This window comes from Lissotriton helveticus, chromosome 7 (assembly GCF_964261635.1).
Source record: "Lissotriton helveticus chromosome 7, aLisHel1.1, whole genome shotgun sequence".
In the NCBI taxonomy this organism is placed as follows: domain Eukaryota; kingdom Metazoa; phylum Chordata; class Amphibia; order Caudata; family Salamandridae; genus Lissotriton; species Lissotriton helveticus.
In genome coordinates this window covers 1,553,791,392-1,553,812,544 of record NC_136068.1, presented here as the reverse complement: position 1 = coordinate 1,553,812,544, position 21,153 = coordinate 1,553,791,392, and the positions used below count along the sequence as shown (strand labels likewise).

The window sequence follows — 21,153 nt, the reverse complement described above, 5'->3', positions numbered from 1 at the left end:
GGGCCCAGCGCCTGAGGCCACCATGCCGATGTCCAGACAGATGGAGTCTTCCTATTATTAGTACCTCGGTCTTCGTACCATTGAGCTTCAGACAATTCCTTGCCATCCACTCGGCCAGTTCTTGCAAGCATAACATAAAGTTAGCGGCCGCATCAGACCGGGCCTGAGTCAGGGAGACCACCAGCTGAGTGTCATCGGCATATGACAGGGCGTTAATCCCAAACTTATCCGCCACTATTGCCAAGGGGGCGACCTAAAGATTGAACAAAGTAGGACTCAGGGTAGAAACCTGAGGCACCCCTTGCATCAGCTTGATGTTCCTCGAATAATGGGCCCCTTGCATAACTTGGAAGCTGCGTCAGAAAAGATTCCAGCCATTTCATAGCCCCATCGACAACACCACCTCTCCTCAGGGCTCGCAGCAAAGTATGGTGGCCGACAGTATCAGACGCGGCACTTAGGTCTAACAAAATTAGTGCGGCTGTTTGTCCGTCGTCAACATGCTTCTGAATGATCTCGGTGAAATGCAAGAGTGCCGACTCGGTGGATTGGAGGGCACGGAAGCCGGGCTGTGAGGGGTGAAGGAGGCCGTTCTTTTTTCAAAAGGATAAGAGGTAAAATAATATTTGTCAAAGAATGTGACTATTTTATATATTAGTGCAAAATAAAGTACATTTTGCATTTTTGGTCCCACAGACCCTTTATAAAACAGGCCCGTATTTGTAAGATAATATAGTGAAGAAAATTTTTAATTATATAACATTACTGATATAATACAATCTATATAATTTGGGTAAAGAAATTAGTCCCTCGTATAAAAACCTTAAGAAATTGCAGTAACAAAAATAATAGAAGCTGTGTAAATGTAGCGGGTGTTAGAAAAGAGATTTAATTAAAGTGAAATGAACAAGAGGGCAAGAGCTCAAAATCATTCGTATAAGAGAAAAGAACATTCTTGATTTCCTCTGTGAAGGGCCGTGCATATTTTCTAGCACACCGCTACTCTCTAGCTTTTCCATCACTACACTAGTTAATCTTCCATGCTTTCCTAAATATTCCTGCAGTCATCACTTGTGCAATTCTTTGCAATGTCACTCAGCATATAGAAAACCGCTTGCGGACTACCTATGCTTGCATAGTTGTATTAGTAGATTTGTAAATGTGTTCTGTCTCAAAGCTTAGCTGCATCTTGGGCATGCTGATATTATGCCTGGTTGCCAAGAGAGGCTTGTTTATAGTGAATGGTAGAAGGTCAAAAGCATAAGAGTAGACTGAGAGGATATCTTTGGCACTGTAAAGTCACTTAGTCTTCAGTGCATGCAGTGGGTCTTCCTCTGAGGCATTAATATCTTCCTTGTCACAAAGCATGACCGCAAATTACTTAAAACATTTCAAATAAACTTGTTTAAACTGAAAACGCGCCAAAATAAACAGGAAGACGTTTGACTTTACTCCTTTCAGTAAAGAGCTGGTGCCCGTAATGCTTTTCACAAAGGGATGTTTGAATCTTAACAACCAGTACCTCTGAACGATTCTCTCATTTGAATGTCCTACTTTGGAGTTCAGGATTTGTTCTTTTTATCCTTTTCGATTTTCAGTTTTTGTATTTATGGATTTGTGCTCTGTGCAACAAAGTGCTCCGTTGGCTTGGATCTGTGCTCATCCCAATAAGTTGTCAACAGGCCTGTCTTTGGATATGAGCAATGTATTTAATACATGTGGACCACCCCCCTTCTTCTGCAAAGGTTTCTAAGTTTTGTAGCTTTACTGACAACTGAAAATGGTTTCACTTGCTCTTAGAAATTCATACTGCGACGTGTACCTCCCTGGTCGAGAGCGCTGGGGCTGCTAGCTAGCTGAGACCGAGCATTTTCTTTGCTGCTTTTATCACGTTGCCTGAATTCATTTTTAAAACATTTTAAATTGTGTAACTATTTTGCTGCTGGGGGGCTGTAAATCATTTAGTTAAAAGGGGAATGTAATGAGGCACACTGACACCCCTTCACACGCCACTGCTCTCTGTTCCCTGCCTCGCCCAGCCGTTTACTGAACCGGCTGCAAGCGTCGGTGGGCGCCATCTTTGGTGTGGCTGGGGCTGCGCTCTAGTCGCGCCGGCCTCCCGCCCTCCTTAGCTATTTAGCTTGGCCTGGAACTCGCTTCGCTGCCTTTCTGAGCTCTCCCTGGTCGAGAGCGCTGGGGCTGCGAGCTAGCTGAGACCGAGCATTTTCTTTGCTGCTTTTATCACGTTGCCTGAATTCATTTTAAAAACATTTTAAATTGTGTAACTATTTTGCTGCTGGGGGGCTGTAAATCATTTAGTTAAAAGGGGAATGTAATGAGGCACACTGGCACCCCTTCACACGCCACTGCTCTCTGTTCCCTGCCTCGCCCAGTCGTTTACTGAACCGGCTGCAAGCGTCGGTGGGCGCCATCTTTGGTGTGGCTGGGGCTGCGCTCTAGTCGCGCCGGCCTCCCGCCCTCCTCACACTCTATATAACCAGCACTATGATTAGACGGCGCAGCGGGCTGGCGCAGCGGGCGCGCCGGATGCGCGCCTAAGCCGCGCCTAAGCCAAGCCCGTCTGCGCCCGTCCGCGGCCGGACACGGCCCAGGACCATGTCCCCTGGCCCCTTAGTGCGCTATTCCTCAAATCAACTCAGACTGCTTAATCCGGGAGATGTTAGCCACCATTGCATCTCCTTGCCTCCCTCGACTGCTGTGGGTATTAATCCCGCTCCGTGTTCTGGATGCCAATATCAATTACCCTCTCCACTTCTGTCTGATTTATTAGTTCCTGATGCCCCCTCCAATACGACCATTACTCCCTCTCGGGGCTGTCGAGCAGCGCTCATCAACACGCGCTCCCTCCCATGTCACAGTCTGGATATCAGTGAGTTTATCATTACTCACGATCTTGACTTCCTCTTCGCCACCGAAACCTGGGGAGATGCGGGCTCGGGACCAGACTTCTGTCAGGCTACCCCTGATGGCTATACCGTTGTGAGACATGACAGACAAATAAGAAGAGGGGGAGGACTCGCTATAATTTACAAGAATCAGTACCACACTACGCTTGACCCCATTCTATCCACTAAATGTGAAGCGGCAACTTTTGCAATCAACATTAATTGTAAACAAACCTTCAAAGGTATTCTGTTATACCGACCTCCTGGACCTCGGAACTGCTTTCTTGGTTCCCTCTCTGAGCTAAATGACTATATCATAGGCTCCACTGACTACACGATACTGGGAGATTTTAACTTCCCTTTGGAAGAACAGGGAAATCATGATACCTTCCAACTTACTGCTGACTTCCTAACTCTAGGACTTCAACAATTGGTAAAGGGAACTACTCACCAGGCGGGACACACATTAGATGGTGTGTTCACCAATAATTCTCTCATCACTATACTAGATATTTTACCCCTTACCTGGACTGATCACAGGGCTATTATCTTTGGTATTGACACTCGGCCAGTTAACCCTCCCTTTTCCAGACCACCCAGCAGGGAAGGAATTCGTGCCTGGAAGAATGCTGATATCCCTCAGATGGCAGATATCTTGACATTATCCTCCCCGACCATAGGATCCAACCTTGTCCCTTCTGCTTCCGATTTCCAAGTTTGGATCAGGAATGCTGCTGATCAAGTAGCCCCGGAAAAGTCTATCCGACCTAACAGAAGACTGCCATCGGCGGCGTGGTATACAGAAGAGCTTAGACTTCATCGACAACATTGTAGGAATTTAGAAAGACGCTGGAGGAAATCCTATTGCCCCATAGCTAAGCAATCCTACAAAGATGCCTTAACTATATATAAAAAGGCTATTATTGCTCAGAAAATGATTTTTTTCTCGACCCAAATAGATAATGCCAGTAACTCGGCCAGAGAATTGTTCTCAGTGGTCACCTCCCTATCTACTCCTCCGTCGGGTTTTGGAGTTGAACCCTCCCAGCCTTTCTGTAATGCGTTGTCCACTTTCTTTATCACTAAAGTGGCAGATATCTACGCATCTTTTGGTGGGGATGCAGGGACTAGATCCACTGTCAGCAGTAAGGAAATACCCCATATTAACCATGCCCCCCTTTCCTCATTTGCCGCCATCACAGAAGACCAAATTAGCCGACTCATCTTCATCACCAAGTCTGGATCTCCTTTGGATCCATGTCCTCCTTCAGTGATGGCTAATTTAAGTGAGGTGATTTCTCACCCACTTATGGAAATCTGTAACACTGCCTTTCAAACCGGCTGTTATCCAGCCCCGTGGAAGAAGGCAGTGATTAAGCCTCTTTTGAAGAAGCCCTCCCTGGATCCCTCCGACGTGGTCAGCTACAGACCCATTGCCTGTCTCCCCTTTCCCGCCAAAATTTGCGAAGCTCTGATGAATAAACAACTCTCAGAGTTCGTCGACACTCACCAACTCTTAGACGAAACGCAGTTTGGCTTTAGGAAAGGACATGGAACGGAGACCGCTCTAATAAAAGCTTCAGATGAAATTAGAGCCATTATGGACCAGGGAGGTGCGGCCATCCTGATTCTTCTGGATCTGTCCGCAGCATTTGACACGGTCGACCATGCTATTTTGGTCGACCGTGTCACAGCTTTGGGGATAAACGGTTCGGCTAGAGACCTTATTTCATCCTTCCTGGCCGACCGTACCCAGACAGTCAAGTTGGGTAATTACTACTCTCCCGTCTCTGCATTACCATGTGGAGTACCTCAGGGCTCCTCGCTAAGTCCCACGTTATTTAACATCTACGTAACGGACTTAGCGAGGGTAATAAAGGCCCATGGGGTGCGATTAACATCTTACGCAGACGACACCCAACTGGTGCTGGCGATCCATAAGAACGGCACAGCGGTGGCAGCCAATTTCCAAGAGGCTATGCTTGCTGTTAGTATGTGGATGTCCTCCAATTGCCTAAGGCTTAACTCGGATAAAACCGAGGTTATGACCTTTGGCAATTCCTCCCCAGAATGGTCCTCCATCTGGTGGCCCAACCAGCTGGGTTCTCCACCTGTCCCAGTGGAAAAGGCGAGGAATTTGGGAGTCATCTTCGACAGCAAGCTGACATTCAACCTTCATGTCAACAAGGTTGTCTCCTCTGCTTTCTTCATTTTAAAGAAGATTAAGAAATTGCTGCCTTACCTCCCCACTTCAGCTGGGAAGACCCTAGTTACCACCTTGGTATTTTCCAAAACCGATTACGGAAATGCCCTTTTTCTTAATACCCAGAAACTTGTGCTGTCTAAGCTACAGTCTATACAGAACGCGGCTGCTAGAATTCTCTTAGACATTCCTCGCCGCCAGCCTACTACCCCTGCCATTCGCCAGCTTCATTGGCTCAGAGTAGAGAGCCGAATTAAATTCAAGGCCCTCTGCATTGCCTACAAGGCAGTGCATGGCGTCGGACCCAAGTTTCTGACTGAGGCATTGCTGTACATTCCCAAAAGGCTGCTGAGATCTGCTAACACTTGCCTCCTACCAGTACCTCGCACAAGAACGGCAACTTGGGGAGACAGACGCTTTCTGGTTGCCACACCAAAACTTTGGAACCTTCTACCACTAAGTATCAAAAATGCCCCCAACTTGATGAGCTTCCGGAAGCTCTTAAAGACATGGTTGTTCAATCAGTGAACTTTATTGTTGCGGTCCTGCTAGCCCACATATGCGCCGAGACACCTCAGGGTAATTGTCGCGCAATAAAAATTTCAAAATAAATATGATAGCATGTTTCTTCTGACATCAGATAGGACTGGAGATCCTTTTCAGTATTCAAATTTGGCACATTAAAAATTTTAAAGTACAAACGATTGCCCCTGGACTCATACCTGTTTAGGTAACTTTCTTCTTGCCTCTCTCAAACTAGAACATAATTTTATTTGTAATTCTCTGTGTTCAGCTTTTTTTGTGTCTGTGCTAAGGCTTCCATGATTCCCCTGGGCCATGCCATACACACCAGCTATCTTTGTGATTTTCAATTGAGATGGAACAAGGTAATTTGATTTAACGTTACTGTCTTAGAAATAATCAGCAAATGATGACCAAAAACACCTCAAACACTAATGTTTTGAGTTTGTCTGCAAAGAGGTCCAAGCAATGGTTGAACTCAATTTACAGACTCTGTTATTGTGTCAGCGGCATGGAAGAACCAGACGCGGGCAGCATAATCTGTGGTACCCCGGATAGAGATAGTAAGGCCATGGATTCTGTCGGCAAGAGAATGTGCACCACCTCGCATCATGTATGAAGGTAGCCAGCGCCTTTGCCTTACTGGGTCAGTATGACCGCTCTTTGTGGGACTCTCTCTCACGCTTCACTGAGACACTCCCAAAGGAAGACAAACAAGATCCTTCATGGATGTGGTTTGGTGGCCAATCAGGTCATCAGTGCAGCGGCCGAATGCCTCTGACTTAGCTGCCCATGGTTATGCACATGGGATCTGTGCCCGTTGCTCTGCCTGGCTGAGATTGACGGGTTTGAAGCTATAGGCGCAACATCGTATCCTCAATCTCCCCTTCAATAGCACATCACTCTTCGGCTCTCATGCTGATGACGAAATGTCCAGGATGAAGACCGCACTGGATACAGTGAAGGCGGTTGGGCTCGAGAAGAGGAAGGACTTCAGGCGACGCTCCCGCCCTTACGATCGACGCCAATACCAACAGAGGGCTCAAACCCCTCAGTGGTCCTCCCAGCAACATCAAGGAAGATCACAGTCCTACCAGCATCGTCCTGGTAGAGGACAAGGAGGGAACTCCAGACAGTCCACACCTGCTGCCAAGCAACAACAGAAGCAGTAGTTAGTGCTTGCTTCTCCTAACTTCGTTACCCACTCCGGTGGGGGGTAACGAAGAGTGGACAAAAATCACGCTAGACAAGTGGATGCTCAATATTGTGAGAAATGGGTATTCCATCAGGTTCAAGTCCCCTCCACTTTCTATTCCTCCTCGAAAGACTGTCATCCATCGCATAAATCTTCTGAGAGAAGAGGTGTCCGCTCTACTCCTAAAGTAGGCCATCGAGGAGATCCCATGGCACCAATGTCGACACAGGATCTAACCCCCGATATTTTTTGGTCCCAAAGAAAGGTCCAAACAAGGAGTTCAGGCCTATACTAGATCTCAGGCTTCTCAACAAGTTCATTCTGATAGAGAGGTTCAGAATGTTGACATTACATCAAATAATCCAGCATCTACATCGAGGGGGACTGGATGTGTTCCATAGATCTTCAAGGTGCCTATTTCCACATCCCAATCTCTGCAAAGCATCGAAAGTTTCTAAGGTTTCGCATCCAGTCAGACCACTTCCAGTTCACTGTCCTGCCCTTCGGTCTGAAGTCGGCTCCTTTCACATTCTCAAAGTGCACGGCAGTAGTAGCTGCTTTCTTGAAGAGGAAGCCAATTTACTTCTACCCTTACATAGACGACTGGCTTCTCAAGAGTGCTTCTCCAACTCTTCTACAGCAGCACCTCGCGTACTGAATTCAACAACTACATCAGCTGGGTCTATACGTCAATTAAAAAAAATCCATCCTCAATCCAACACCGAGGATACATTACCAGGGCGCAACTTTGGACACTGTAAACGCTAGAGCGTATCGTTCGGAGGAGAGACTATCATCCATTCTCCACAACTGTCAGACCCTCCTGAAGATACCTCAGCTCACGGCCAGGCAGGTCTCAACTCTACTGGGTTCGATAGCCTCGTACATTTTTCTAGTCCAAATGCCAGACTTCACATGAGACCTCTACAGCAGACTCTAGAGGATCAGTGGTCCCACATCTCCAATCGCTGGGAGGACACTTTAACTCTACCTCTGTCTGTCCAGCTCTCTATCAGATGGTGGATGCGACTGACTCATCTCATCATAGGAGTCCCCTTTCAAGAGGAACTGCCCAAGCAGACTCTAGTGGCAGATGCGTCCCTTCAGGTATGGGGCGCTCATATGGGGTCATTACAGATCCAAGAAATGTGGTCAGAGAGAGAACAAATATACATAAACATGCTGGAGCTCAGAGCTGTGCATCTGGCTCTCGGGGCATTTTTTTCTACTATCAAATCGACTGCTCTGCTTGTTCAGACGGACAATACAACAATGATGTACTACCTGAACAAGCAAGGGGGCACCAGGTCCAGACCCCTGTCTCTGGAAGCACAGGCGATTTCGAATTGGCTTCTAGCACGAGACATGATGATCGCCGCAATTCCAGGCTTCCTCAACGTCCAAGCAGACGGCCTCAGCAGGCATTTTGCAGAAGCACATGACTGGGTGCTAAAACAAGAAGTGGCGCAAGACATCTTAAACAACAGGGTAACACCAGACCTAAAATGCTGCATCTTCGCCTCCAGGTAGCCGCAACCAGGATCCAAGGGGAATGCTCTGTTGATAGACTGGTCAGAGACATTACTCTAGGCCTTTCCACCAATTCCCCTCATTCTCCTGGTGATCCGGAAACTGTACGAATCCAAGACAGAGATGATCCTGGTTGCTCCAGAGTGGCGTTGCCAGTGGTGGTACCCGGACCTTCATCTGTCCAAAGTACCACGCAGGAGGTTGCCATATCATCAGGATCTGCTGACCAAGGCGGGAGGCAAGGTGTTTCACCCCAACCTGCCGTCCCTGAGGTTACGAAAGGGGATGATGTATGGAGCGTTTGAGCAAATCAGACACTCGCCCCCAGTCAACTGATCTGGGTTTAATCCATCATCAATCTTTAGCTCACTCCACCACCCCAGTTCAGACTTGCCATATACAAATCAGTCTGACCCTGTGCCTCACGGGAACAGTCAAGCCCCAACTGCCAAGCCATGAGGTTAGCAGCATGGCTCCTGAGTTCATCCAATATGGACATTTAGGTCTCTCTCAAGACTGCATGCAGATCTTGAAGGAGGCTCGGAGACCTTCTACGAGAAAGTCTTACGCTTTTAAGTGGAAGCCTTTGCTCGAGGCATGTGGGCTGCTGAATTTATATCTGTGCATAGATCGCCGCCTAGTGCTGGGTCCGGATGATTGCACATTGTTGTCCTGGAAGAGTCTTCGAAGTATCACGAGATAGGTGGCTCCTCCCCTGAACTACAGTGCGCATGGGCATCCTCTCCATGCTCAGATTGTTTTTTTCCGCCATTGGGTTCGGATGTACTTTCTTTACTCACTTTCGGAATATATATAAATACTCTTTCTCAAGGCCAAAAGGCCTTCGGGGCGTCGGTATTGTCTTTCGTTCGGTGCCTTGTACTTGTTCCAGTTCTTCGAGCCGGACGTCGAAGGCCGATTGCCTTTCGACACCAAAGGCCCCATCAACGATTGACGATGGAACGGAGTCCGTTCAAGCGCTGCCCCGTTTGCAATTCAAAATACCCTCACATCGATGTGCACCCGGTGTGCAATAAATGTCTCTCACCGGACCACGACGAGGCCAGCTGCATGGCCTGTTCTCGATTCAGATCGAAGAAAACTCTTCGGCTTTCGACGCGCTGCACGACGGTCGGCGCGGGAGTCAGCACCCGAACCAGAAAACATCTTCGGAGCTGACGACGAGGAGGAGGGTGTGGAAGAGGAGGATCCTGATCAACAGTCGGATCCCGCATCGGAGCAAGACTCCCAACTACGATAAAGACGAAGAAGAATTCTACGTCCATGATGAAGACATCGTCGAGGTAGGAGACAACGCACCACCTATCTGAGCCGTCGACGACGACTCAAGCGAGGAGCTAGGCCCAACCGCAGTAGAGGGGCCTAATTAGGACTCTTCCACGGCTCAGGTCGAGGCATCGCCGGAAGGCCTTAGCCAAGATCTTCGTCCATGTTCTATAGTCCCGCTTCCAGGCCCGACTAAGAACATTTCCAAAGAGCCATCAGTCGATCGGCCACAATCAGTGGAGAAACCGAAACATAAAGACACTAAATCGAAACCGAAACTGGTGAAAGCAACCATCGGCTCGACGACTTCGGAACATACCAAGTCGAAACGTGTGCTCGACCCCTCGGGGGTGTCGACCCGAAGATCGGGGCGCCGAAGCCCGTGTCTACTGTTAAGCATGTCACGCTCACGTCAACGTCGACGTCCGGCTCCAAAGATGGCGACTCTTCCAAAGGGCTCGAGGCCCAAAAAGCCCTCAATCCAAAAATTCGGAAGCCGCTGCTAGTCAAGGCCTTCGAGTCGAATCCCAAACTCGGCCCAAAAGAACAGACCGAGTCGAAGCAAACGAGCGTACCTGCTGCGCAACAGCAGCTCGAGTCGACGCAAGGCCACAAGCAAGCTGAACAGTCGAAGTCGGTCGGATCAAAACAACGCCTACCTCGAAGCAGGTCGGTCCATCGCCAATGCTTACGGCGCCGATAAAATACAGACTGCCCCAGACAGCACGACCTAAAACGGTCCAACTCCCAAAGGTCACCGACACATCCAAGTCATCATCGGTAGCCGCAACCACTCGGCCCATGGAGGACGACGTTCTGTTCCAGGCACCGTCCTATGAGAACCAGTCGAAACTATTCATCGACTCCGATTCAGGACGACTCACCATTTATTAACGGAAAATCATTCCTGAAACTCCTATGGAGTCCTACAGGATACCATTAAAGAAGAAGAGGGACTCTGACACCTCTCCTGCCCTTTTTGAACCCATACCACCATATGGACGAGACTGTAACTACTCTCCCACACCTGTCACTGAGGATGTGGAGGAAGGGGACAATGAGGACCAGTTTAATTATCCCATTGACACAGATCAGGATGAGTCCCTGATGAACCACACACCACCCCTGACACTCAGTCCTATGCGGTCAAAACATCGCCTACTGAGGATACTGCTGCGTTTAAAGCACTAATTGAAAGGGCAGCCCTTAACCATGATGTCGACATGCACGCTGACCCAGTGGAGGAAGACTTTCTCTTTGATACGTTCTCAACCTCAGAAAGATCTGTAAAAACTCTGCCTATGCTCAAGGGTGTGCTCAAACATGCTGGTGACATTTTTAAAGAGCCAACTAAAGCAAGGGTGGTGAGCCCCAGGATTGAGAGGAAGTACCGGCCTGCACCTGTAGACCCTACGTATATCAAGGGCCAACTCCCCTTGGACTCCTTGGTGGTGGCTAATGCTCGTAAGAGAGCGAACTCTCAAACAAGTGGTGATGCACCTCCTCCGGACAAAGAATCCAAGATCTTGGAAGCTTCTGGCAAACGTGTAGCAGCTCAAGCGGCTAATATTTGGAGGATCTCAAATACACAGGCCCTATTAGCAAGATATGATAGGGCCCACTACGACACGTTAGAGCAGCTAATGCAACACCTGCCTGATGCTTATAAGGAGGGAGCAGAAATGCTCATACAAGAAGGGAAGTTGATCTCCAACGCGTCCATTAAATGTGAGTTAGATGCAGCTGACACAGCGGCTAGGGCCATAAACACAAGCGTGATGCTCAGGAGGCATGCCTGGCTCCGCATCTCTGGTTTCAAGTCGGAGATCCAAACTACTCTACTTAATCAGCCAGTTAACCCTGACTTTCTATTTGGTCCTGAGGTAGACACCACTCTAGAAAAGATTAAAAAAGACACAGAAACTGCCAAATCCATTGGAACTCTGCAGTCTCAACAGTTCAGGGGCGGTTCCTTTTGTCTCTCCGGTAACAGGGGAGCTTCTAGGGGACAAGCGTCGCAACAAGCCCAATACACCAAAGGAGGCACACAAACCACCTATAACAAGAGCAATAGGGGTGGATACCGTGGGAACAGCACCAAAGGCAGAGGACGAGGAAATACTAATGCCAGATCCTCCGCCGCTAACAAACAGTGACGTCTTGTCACTGCCCCCCGACCATATAACACCGGTCGGGGGAAGACTTCAGCAGTTCCTGCCAGTCTGGGAAAGCATTACCACGGACAGGTGGGTGAGACAACTTATGCAACACGGTTATTGTCTAGAACTAACCTCCACTCCACCCAACATACCCCCAAGGCACCGTCCTATGTCCGCAGAGCACATGCACTTATTGCAGCAAGAAGTCATCTCCATGCTGCAAAAAGGGGCCATAGAACTCGTGCCTTTAGAACAACAGGGTACAGGGTTGTACTCACTGTACTTCTTAATCCCAAAGAAGGACGGGTCTCTCAGGCCCATTCTAGACCTCAGACCCTTGAACCAATACATCCTATCAGAACACTTTCACATGCTCACTTTGCAGCAAGTTCTGCCATTGCTCAGTCAGGGAGATTTCCTAGCAACCCTAGATCTGAAGGGACCTATTTCCACATTCCCTTTCACCCCAGTCACAGGAAATATCTCAGGTTCACCATCAACAACCAGCATTACCGGTTCAAGGTCCTGCCTTTCGGGGTCACTACAGCCCCCAGAGTGTTTACCAAGTGCTTAGCAACAGTGGCTGCGCATCTTCGGAGACAATACATCCACATCTATCCATATCTGGACGACTGGCTTGTCCAGGCAAAGTCGGCCCAGCAGTGTGCCAGCCACATGTCCCGCACAATTCACCTCCTACACAGTCTAGGATTTTCACTAAATTAACAGAAGTCTCCTCTTCAACCCGCACCTGTACAACAGTACTTAGGCGCAGAAATAAACACTCTCACAGCACAACCGAACTCAGCGAGAGTCTGAAGCATGCAGGTGCTGATTCAAAAATTCAGGCCACAACACTCACTCCCAGCGCAAGTGTTCATGCAACTAATAGGCATGATGGCCTCCTGCATCTTTATAGTCCCTCACGCAAGGCTACACATGCGTCCGCATCAGGAATGCTTAGCACACCAGTGGAACCAGGCTCAGGGACAGCTGAAAGACCTAGTGTTGGTGACCGGTCGTGCAAACAACTCTCTGCATTGGTGGAACACACAAAATCTTTGCAGGGGACGACCGTTCCAGGAGCCTGTACCACAGATAGTGCTAACGGCAGACGCATCTCTCCAGGGCTGGGGAGCGCATGTCCTCAATTACACTGTGCAGGGACTATGGACAATGCAGCAGAAAAAGTTGCACATCAACCTACTGGAACTGATGGCAATCTTCATGGCAATGAAGGCAGTCAAGTTGCATCTGTGCAACAGTCGTGCTGATCCGGACGGACAACATGACTGCGATGTATTACATCCAAAAGCAGGGAGGGACACACTCTCCACAATTGTCACACCTAGCACACTGCATATGGAAGTGGGCCATTCAGAGGAACATGTTCCTCATGGCGGAACACCTCCCAGGCAGGGACAACCAGATGGCGGACCTGCTCAGCAGACACAGCCATCAGATGCACGAGTGGGAGATACATCCCTCGGTGCTACAACCATATTTCCAGCAGTGGGGTCATCCAGAGATAGACCTATTTGCCACACAAGAAAACGCAAAATGCCGCACCTTCGCCGCCAGGTTCCCACACCCGCAGTCTCAGGGCAATGCGATATGGATGAACTGATCAAACAGATTTGCGTACGCTTTTCCTCCAGCACCACTCATACCGCTGGTAGCGCGCAAACTAAGGCAGCATTCCATGACCCTCATCCTGGTTGCTCCAACGTGGGCAAGGCAAGCATGGTACATCACGTTCCTGGAACTTTCAGTGGTGCCCCACCAGCGCCTAAAACTCACACCCAGTCTCCTCACTCAGAGCCATGGAGACATTCAGCACCCAGATCCGCAACAGTTGAGCCTTGCAATATGGCTCCTGAGGTCATAGATTTTGGCTACCTGAACCTGCCCCCTGACTGTATGGACATCATCAAGGAGGCTAGACGACCTACAACCAGGGCATGCTATGCGGCAAAATGGAAGTGTTTTGTCATCTATTGTTCCAATAATGACATAAATCCACTAGACGCATCAACGCAAAACATCATATGTTATTTATTGCACCTATACATACTCCGCAAACTCTCCCTATCTTTAACCTCTCCAATACATGATCTCACACCCTAGGATATCACTCTCCTGAGCAAGGGACTTTCTTTTGTCACCACAGACAGAAGCAACTTTTTGAACTACAAGAAAATCTCTTACAGTTTGTCAGGAGAATCAGACTGAAACAATTTTTTGCAGATGGACCACCTCGAGACAAGATTGGTTGTTCCTCTTTCCAACCACCCTCAACATTCCATCCAACAGCGGCTCGTATGACCCTGGAAATCCTTCCCTTCGAGAGATTGGTCCTTCATGAAGTCAAAACCGTCCAGCTCAAGCATGAATTTTTGCCTTACAATTTGACCATCATTGAAAAACAGGCACTCTCAAGTCTTACATCCAACAAGAACACAATCGTTAAAGCAGCCGATAAGAGTGGCAGCATTGTCATCATGGACTTGGATAATTATAACATTGAAATAATGAGACAGTCGGACAATGCTACCCATTATCAGACACTACCATCGTACCTCTTCCGGACATAAGAACCAAGATTAAGGAAGTTACTAATCTAGCCAGTACCAAGGATATCATCACGGACAAGGAATTCATGTTTCTCAACAACCGTTATCCACGCACACCCTTATTTTATTTATTTATTTTTTATTTATAGAGTTTTATATAGCGCGGACATGACCCTTGGGTATCAGAGCGCTTAACAGTTACAAAATGAACATTAGTGAAACATTGCGAATATCTGTATATACCCCCTGCACATGAATTTTCTTATCAGTTTCAATAAAAAAAGTAGCATTACTATATACAAATTCCTGTACATGATATGAATTTCTTAACCGTACAACAAAAATATAATTGCTATATATAATATTCCCATCTATGTCCTTCTTATTCGTTTTAGTAAACTTAATATTTCTTTACACATGATTCTGATGTGCTTACTGAGGAGTCTACAACATGAGCGGTTCCTGATTAACGCTGGTGTATAAGTCTTAACGATTACAGAGTCGTCTGGCCCTATGGCAGGAACTTGCTCATTAGGAAGCTCTTCTCTTCCTTCTTGAATGTTGCTGTGTTTGGAATTTTTCTAATGCTTGGAGGGAGTGAGTTCCAGATTCTGGGGGCTGCTCCGGAGAAAGCTCTGTCGCATGTCTTCTTCGCCCGAAAGATGGGTTGTTTCAGCAGCATATCTCTGGTGCTCCTGGCTGGTCTGCTTCCCCCTGAAAGCTCTATTTTCTGAGCAAGGTACCTTGGAGTTCTGTGGTGGAGCGCTTTGTGTGTAGTGCATGCCATTTTAAATTGAATTCTGGCTTCGTATGGTAACCAGTTTAATGCTATCAGGTGATTGGAGATGTGGTCGTATTTTCTAGAACCAGTGATGAGTCTTCCTGCCGCATTTAGACATGCTTTTAGAGGGGCTGTTGAGATTTTTGGGAGACCTGCTAGAGTTGTACATCCATATTCAATCCTAGAGATAACGAAGGACTGTACTGGTAGTTTAAGGTCCACCGTAGAGATGAGAGGTTTCATTTTTCTAATATAGTTCAGGTGAAACCGGGCACTTTTTGTCATTGATTTGATGTGTGTTTTCATGCCTACGTTCTTATCAAGCGAGATACCCAATGATTTCGCGGATTCTACTAGAGTCGGGGTGCAGTTTAGTGCTGTGATCAGTTTGGTCCATTCTTTAACTTCTGTGGGTTTATTTGGTGGTGAAATTAATAGGAATTTCGTTTTTTGTGCGTTTAGTTTCAGATGATTACTAGTTAGCCAGTGTAATGATATTTTTAATGTTTCGTTCATTTTCGTTATATCTTCCAGTGTTGATATCTTGATGTAGATCTGAGTGTCATCAGCGTACATGTGAAAAGATATGCATGCGTCACGGAGAATTTCTGTCAGGGGTTCGACATATAGATTGAATAATGATGGAGATCGTGTTGAACCTTGAGGGACTCCAATTGAGTTTGGGCAAGAGGGTGAGAGCTTCTGGTTGACTAGGAATCTTTGAGTTCTGTTCTGGAGGAAGGATTCAAAGCATTTCAGAACAATTCCAGAGAGACCCATCCTGTCTCGAAGCCTGAACAGCAGTTTTTCATGGTTTACTGTGTCAAAGGCAGACGACAGGTCCAGAAGTCCTAGTAGGCAAGTTTGATTGTGGTCCAGGGCCTGCAATGCATCATCTACTATGTGTAGGATTGCTGATTCCGTACTGTGGCCAGGTCAAAATCCCGATTGACAGTCGTCCAGCAGCTTGAAATTGGCGATGTGGTCGCTCAGTTGATTTTGTACACATTTCTCAATTAGTTTGGCAAGTATAGGAATATTCGTTACTGGGCGGAAGTTATTTGGCTCAGTCGTGTCCGCTGTAGGTTTTTTGATGATGGGAAGGACTTGACCTGTTTTCAGGCAGTCTGGTAGTATTCCTTGTGAGAGTGAGGCATTTACTATTTTTATCCATATAGGAACGACAATGTGATTGATTCTTTTTAGGCATTTAGAGGAGAGGGGATCATTGTAGCGGCACAAATTCTCCCGCAGTGTGGGAGAATTAAAGAATGGGCGGGGCTGTGATGGCCACCGAACGTGCGCAGCACCAGGGAGGTAGTGCTTGCGTCGGCCACACAAAGATGTACACAATCCCCTTGGTAGACCCATAGTCTCTGGATGTGGGTCCTTCCTCAAGCCAATTGGTAAATACATTGATGCCATAATTAAAGAATTTTTCCCAATAACAGAAACCTGCATTAGGGATAGCATGGACCTTATCAGCCTCGTAGAAGACACTCCATTCATCACTGGAATTGACTTGATGGTCGGCCTGGATATTGAATCACTGTACACCAATATCCCTCACAATGAAGGTGTCTCTGTCATAAGGGACCTATTAAACTCCAGACCACTCCCTGCATGCATTACCACAGACTTTGGTATGGACCTCCTTGAAATTGCCCTCAGTAATAACTATTTCCTTTACAGAGATACCTTTTACTTCTAGATCAAGGGGGTCACCATGGGGGCATGCTTCGTCCCAAACTTTACTATACTCTATGTACATACCTTGAGAACAAATATCACTTCCTGGCGCCGCTACATTGATGATATTCTGTTAATTTGGAGAGGAAACCAAAAAACTATACTACAATTTCTAGACTGGCTGCACGCTTGCCAACCGCATCTTAACTTCACAGTAGATCCCAACGAAAACAGCCTCCCATTTTTGGAACTCACTACAAGTCGAGGAAGGCAAAATAGGCACCGCTCTTTTTAGAAAACCCAATGAGTGCAACACTTTCCTACTGTACACAAGTTTTCATCCACACGGCCTACGGGATGGGTTGCCTTTCAGACAGTTCCTCTGCATTCGCAGGAACTGCAAATGGAGGAAGGACTACTTCCTTGAAGCAGCTATCCTCACGAAAAAACTCATCCTATGGGGCTATCCCAAAAGACTGGTTACCAGAGCCCGCAAACGCGCCTGGTATAACCACAGAGAAACCTTGCTTACACCAAAAGAAAAAATACCCACATGCCATTTGTGTCAACCTTTTTCCCATCCAGTAATAAAATTAGCAAAATCCTTAAATGGAACATCTTGAGAACCCCGGATACCTTCCAGGAACCACCATTGTTTTCCTATCGCAGGGCACGTAATCTAGTGGACCATCTAGAACACACCATAATTTGGCCCAAAAAAAACAATAGAGATGAATCCAACACATGTATTTGGGCCTGACCCCTTTCAAAAGCACTACAAATGCCAGAGGTGTGTCGCTTAGTCCACGACACTCAACACCAAGGATTTAAATTCAACAAACACATACCCACCAATAGGCTTCACTAATTGCAAATCTTTTAATGTCATGTATGCCATACGCTGCCCAAATGGTCAATGATCAAATAATCCATCACAGAAAAAAAATCTGATGTGAATACTAAACGCTCCCCTGGTACTACATTTTCAGGAACAAGACCACAAAGAAACAGACTTTACTTGGCAAGTTATACACCAACCTACCCTGCCATTAAGGGGTGGTAACCTGCAGAAACTACTCAACAGGTGCGAGCGCAGGTAGATTGCTCGCTGCTACACAGTGTACCATGGTCTCAACACCCTAGATGAGTGGAATAATATCCTGGCATGCTAGAATATTGTCCAAGGGAGGAGTCATCTATCTCGTGACTACAACGACTTCTTCCAAGAAGACAACAACAACCTGCAATCATCCGAGCCCAACACCAGGTGGCGATCTATTGCTAAATGTACAACTCTGCAGCTCTACATGCCAAGAACCAGATGCATACTGGTAAGTAGCATATTCCTTTACGAAATTTCTGTGGACAACCCATAGCCTTGCAGGTTACTTGTTCCCCCACCATATATAAGTCAAGACTCGCCCTTCATTCATTCAAGGTGCAAAATACCATTCTTAATCAACCTTTTGACCAGGAGCACCTCTTTGGCCCTGCAGTGGACACATCCTTAGAAAAGATAAACAAGCATTGGCATAGCCAATAGGTCTCGCTTTTGCAGCACAATATCCATGGTGCAACAAAACCAACTGTTGCATGGCTAAACACTTATAAGGTCCCAAAGGCGAGACCTATTGGCTATGCTAATGCTTGTTAAACATGATGGCGATCCCTCCACCTGTGTTGTCTTGTCTATCTCTTCTAACTATTGAGTATTTGGGGGAGGGGGGAGCCGCAATTACGTCTGGCGAGAATCCTCGAAGTTGCGAGGTCTCAGTAAGGAGCTCAGCCTCTAGTTTAAAGTCCCATAAAAAGTTACATAGGTGTTGCTGATGTTGAGACTGGCAATTTATGCTAAAGAAATGGAATTCTCTGTCGGAGGTAGTTTCCCCCGGTGGTATAGAGATATGGTCAGCCATACTGGTTGTGGTGTCAGGGCCACTGGTAGAGGATGGAAGCATAGCATTGTGAACATTATAGTTTAGCGAAGTTGAACAAGAGAAATTGCAACCCCTGCACGTTAAAGAACTCAACCCTAGATCAAAGGGCTGGCAATTAGAAACACATCTAATTGAGCTGAAGGAAAGATTGTACTTGAGATTGATGGAAAATAAAAAGTCAGTGCTCTCACGCATTTATATTGAAATACAAAACCATGTAGTACCTTCAGCTCTATATGTCAAGTTCGAGTGCTACTCACATACCAGTCAAAATAAAAAGTCACATGAGTATACATATCTGTCCTTTGGATGAGCCGTGAGTTTGACATACGATGTGTAGAAGTATATGCATTCACTGCATTTGAGTAACGTGTGATACTGCATGAGATTTGAAAGACTGGAACACTGTGTTCGGTTTTTTTCACTCTATATGCTGGTGACTGGTATGCGAGTAGCACTCCTGAACTTGCCATATAGAGTTGAGGACACTACATGGTTTTGTATTTCGATATACATGCGTGAGAGCACTGTGACTGCAACAGATACAGGTAGTCACCGCTAAGGAGGTAACTGCTGTATAGTCTATGCAAAAGTGTAGAATCTGCAGCTCATATGCCTCGAACGGAAAATGCTACTTACCAGTATGCATCTGTTCTTGGCATGTAGAGATGCAGAGTTGTGCACGCCCACCCGCGTCCCCGGATGCCTCTGTCTGTTCCAGTATTATCTTACTTGGGTACATTACACATGGACACCTTTCTATTTCTCACTACTCCGTCTAACCCTAGTGGCAAAAACCATCTAATGATGGAGCCGAAGCCCATGTGCATAGTCGACCGAAGGAGGAGTCACCAACCTCGTGACTAAAAGACTTCTTCGAAGACAAAAACAACATGCAGACATCCAAGCGCAACACCAGATGGCGATCTATGCAAAAGTGTACAACTCTGCAGCTCTACATGACAAGTACGGATGCATACTGGTAAGTAGCATTTTCCCTACTCCTCCAAAGCTTCCATAGCCGATTCTTGAAACAATGCAAGAGACTGGATCCAAAAGAGAAAAAAAAACATTCATCTAGAGCCTGGCCGCATCATAACAAAACCTGCACTATCACCATCCTCCAAAAGGAAGATTCCTTTTTAGGTCTCGTAGACCTATTGCAGCTGAGTTGCCTGTGAAGCGACATACACAGGTGCACGAGCAGCGACAGACAGGTGAACGAGCGTCGATATCCCAGCGTGGGCGCGCACGCCCAGCCCAGCCCCCGGAGCCGTGCACATCTCCGATCTCAGTCAGCCATGCCTCTCTCAGTTCTCAGTTGCGCGCACACACACACACACTCTGCATACACACACACTCTGCATACACACACGCAGGCACACACACACTGCATACACACACGCAGGCACACACACTGCATACACACACCCTCACACCCACCCCACCTACTCACGGGCTCACGCGCACACACACACAGTCACACGCGCATCCACACACTCGAAGCACCAAAAACACAGTATTTACACGTCCCCCCCCCCCTACTCACCGGGCTGACTCAGGAGTCCCCCGCTGCTCTTGAGGCCGGTCTTTTCTCCTCAGGTGTGCAGGGTTAGCGGCTCAGGCTCGGCAACAGCAGGCGACGCAGAAGGTGATGAGGAGCTCCCTAGACGTCCGATGTGCATGCTCACGGCACACGGAAACGCGCACAGCGTGACTTGCTCCCGTACAGCTGAGGTGCATGCTCACGTCGTTATCCTTCGCTTGTTTCTGCTTGTATTTATTTCATTTCGTGGCCGCCAATGCTTGTGCGGCCGCCAATGCTTGTTACCTGAAATGAGGAGAGAGCCCGCCGCAGCAGAGCCGTCCCGCTGAAAGCTCCAGCCAGCGTAGGACGCTCCCTCCGCAGCTGCGTGTCTCAGGCATTTCGAGCAGCAGGTGAATCCAGCTCTGATTTAATCACCCTTGTTTATTGTTAGTGCTTAGTCGAGTAAACGGCAGCCCAGTGCTCCTGTTGAGCAGGGGGCGCCCTCGGGCCGTACTCCTAGTATCATCAATGGGTTAAATGAATGGAGTTCAATGTGGTAGTCCACATCACCACACTGAAATGCATTGTCACACATTGATAGCGCCTCAGCTGTCTGCCGGAGCTCTGCTATTTAGCACCTACAAACTTCGCAAAGCTTAGCTGGCAGTGTGCAGTACTTGCAGCAGGCTTGGGGCCTGGCTACAAAGTTTTACCCGACACCGCGGACATTTCACTGACACCAAGGCAGTTTCGAGGGAGTCTTCACTCATGTTTTCATTGGCCCAATCACCAGCAGAATAGGTGGACCCAGCCAGCTGCCCATGCAGCAAGCAGCCGTTTGGT

The 21,153-nt window shown here is 47.5% G+C and overlaps 1 protein-coding gene across 11 annotated transcripts in view; it reads left to right on the top strand.

Moving 5' to 3' along the window:
- Positions 1-21,153, top strand: part of PPP6R1 (protein phosphatase 6 regulatory subunit 1) — a 1,126,148-nt gene that overhangs the window by 749,127 nt on the left and 355,868 nt on the right. The gene's annotated exons all lie outside the window — the stretch shown is intronic.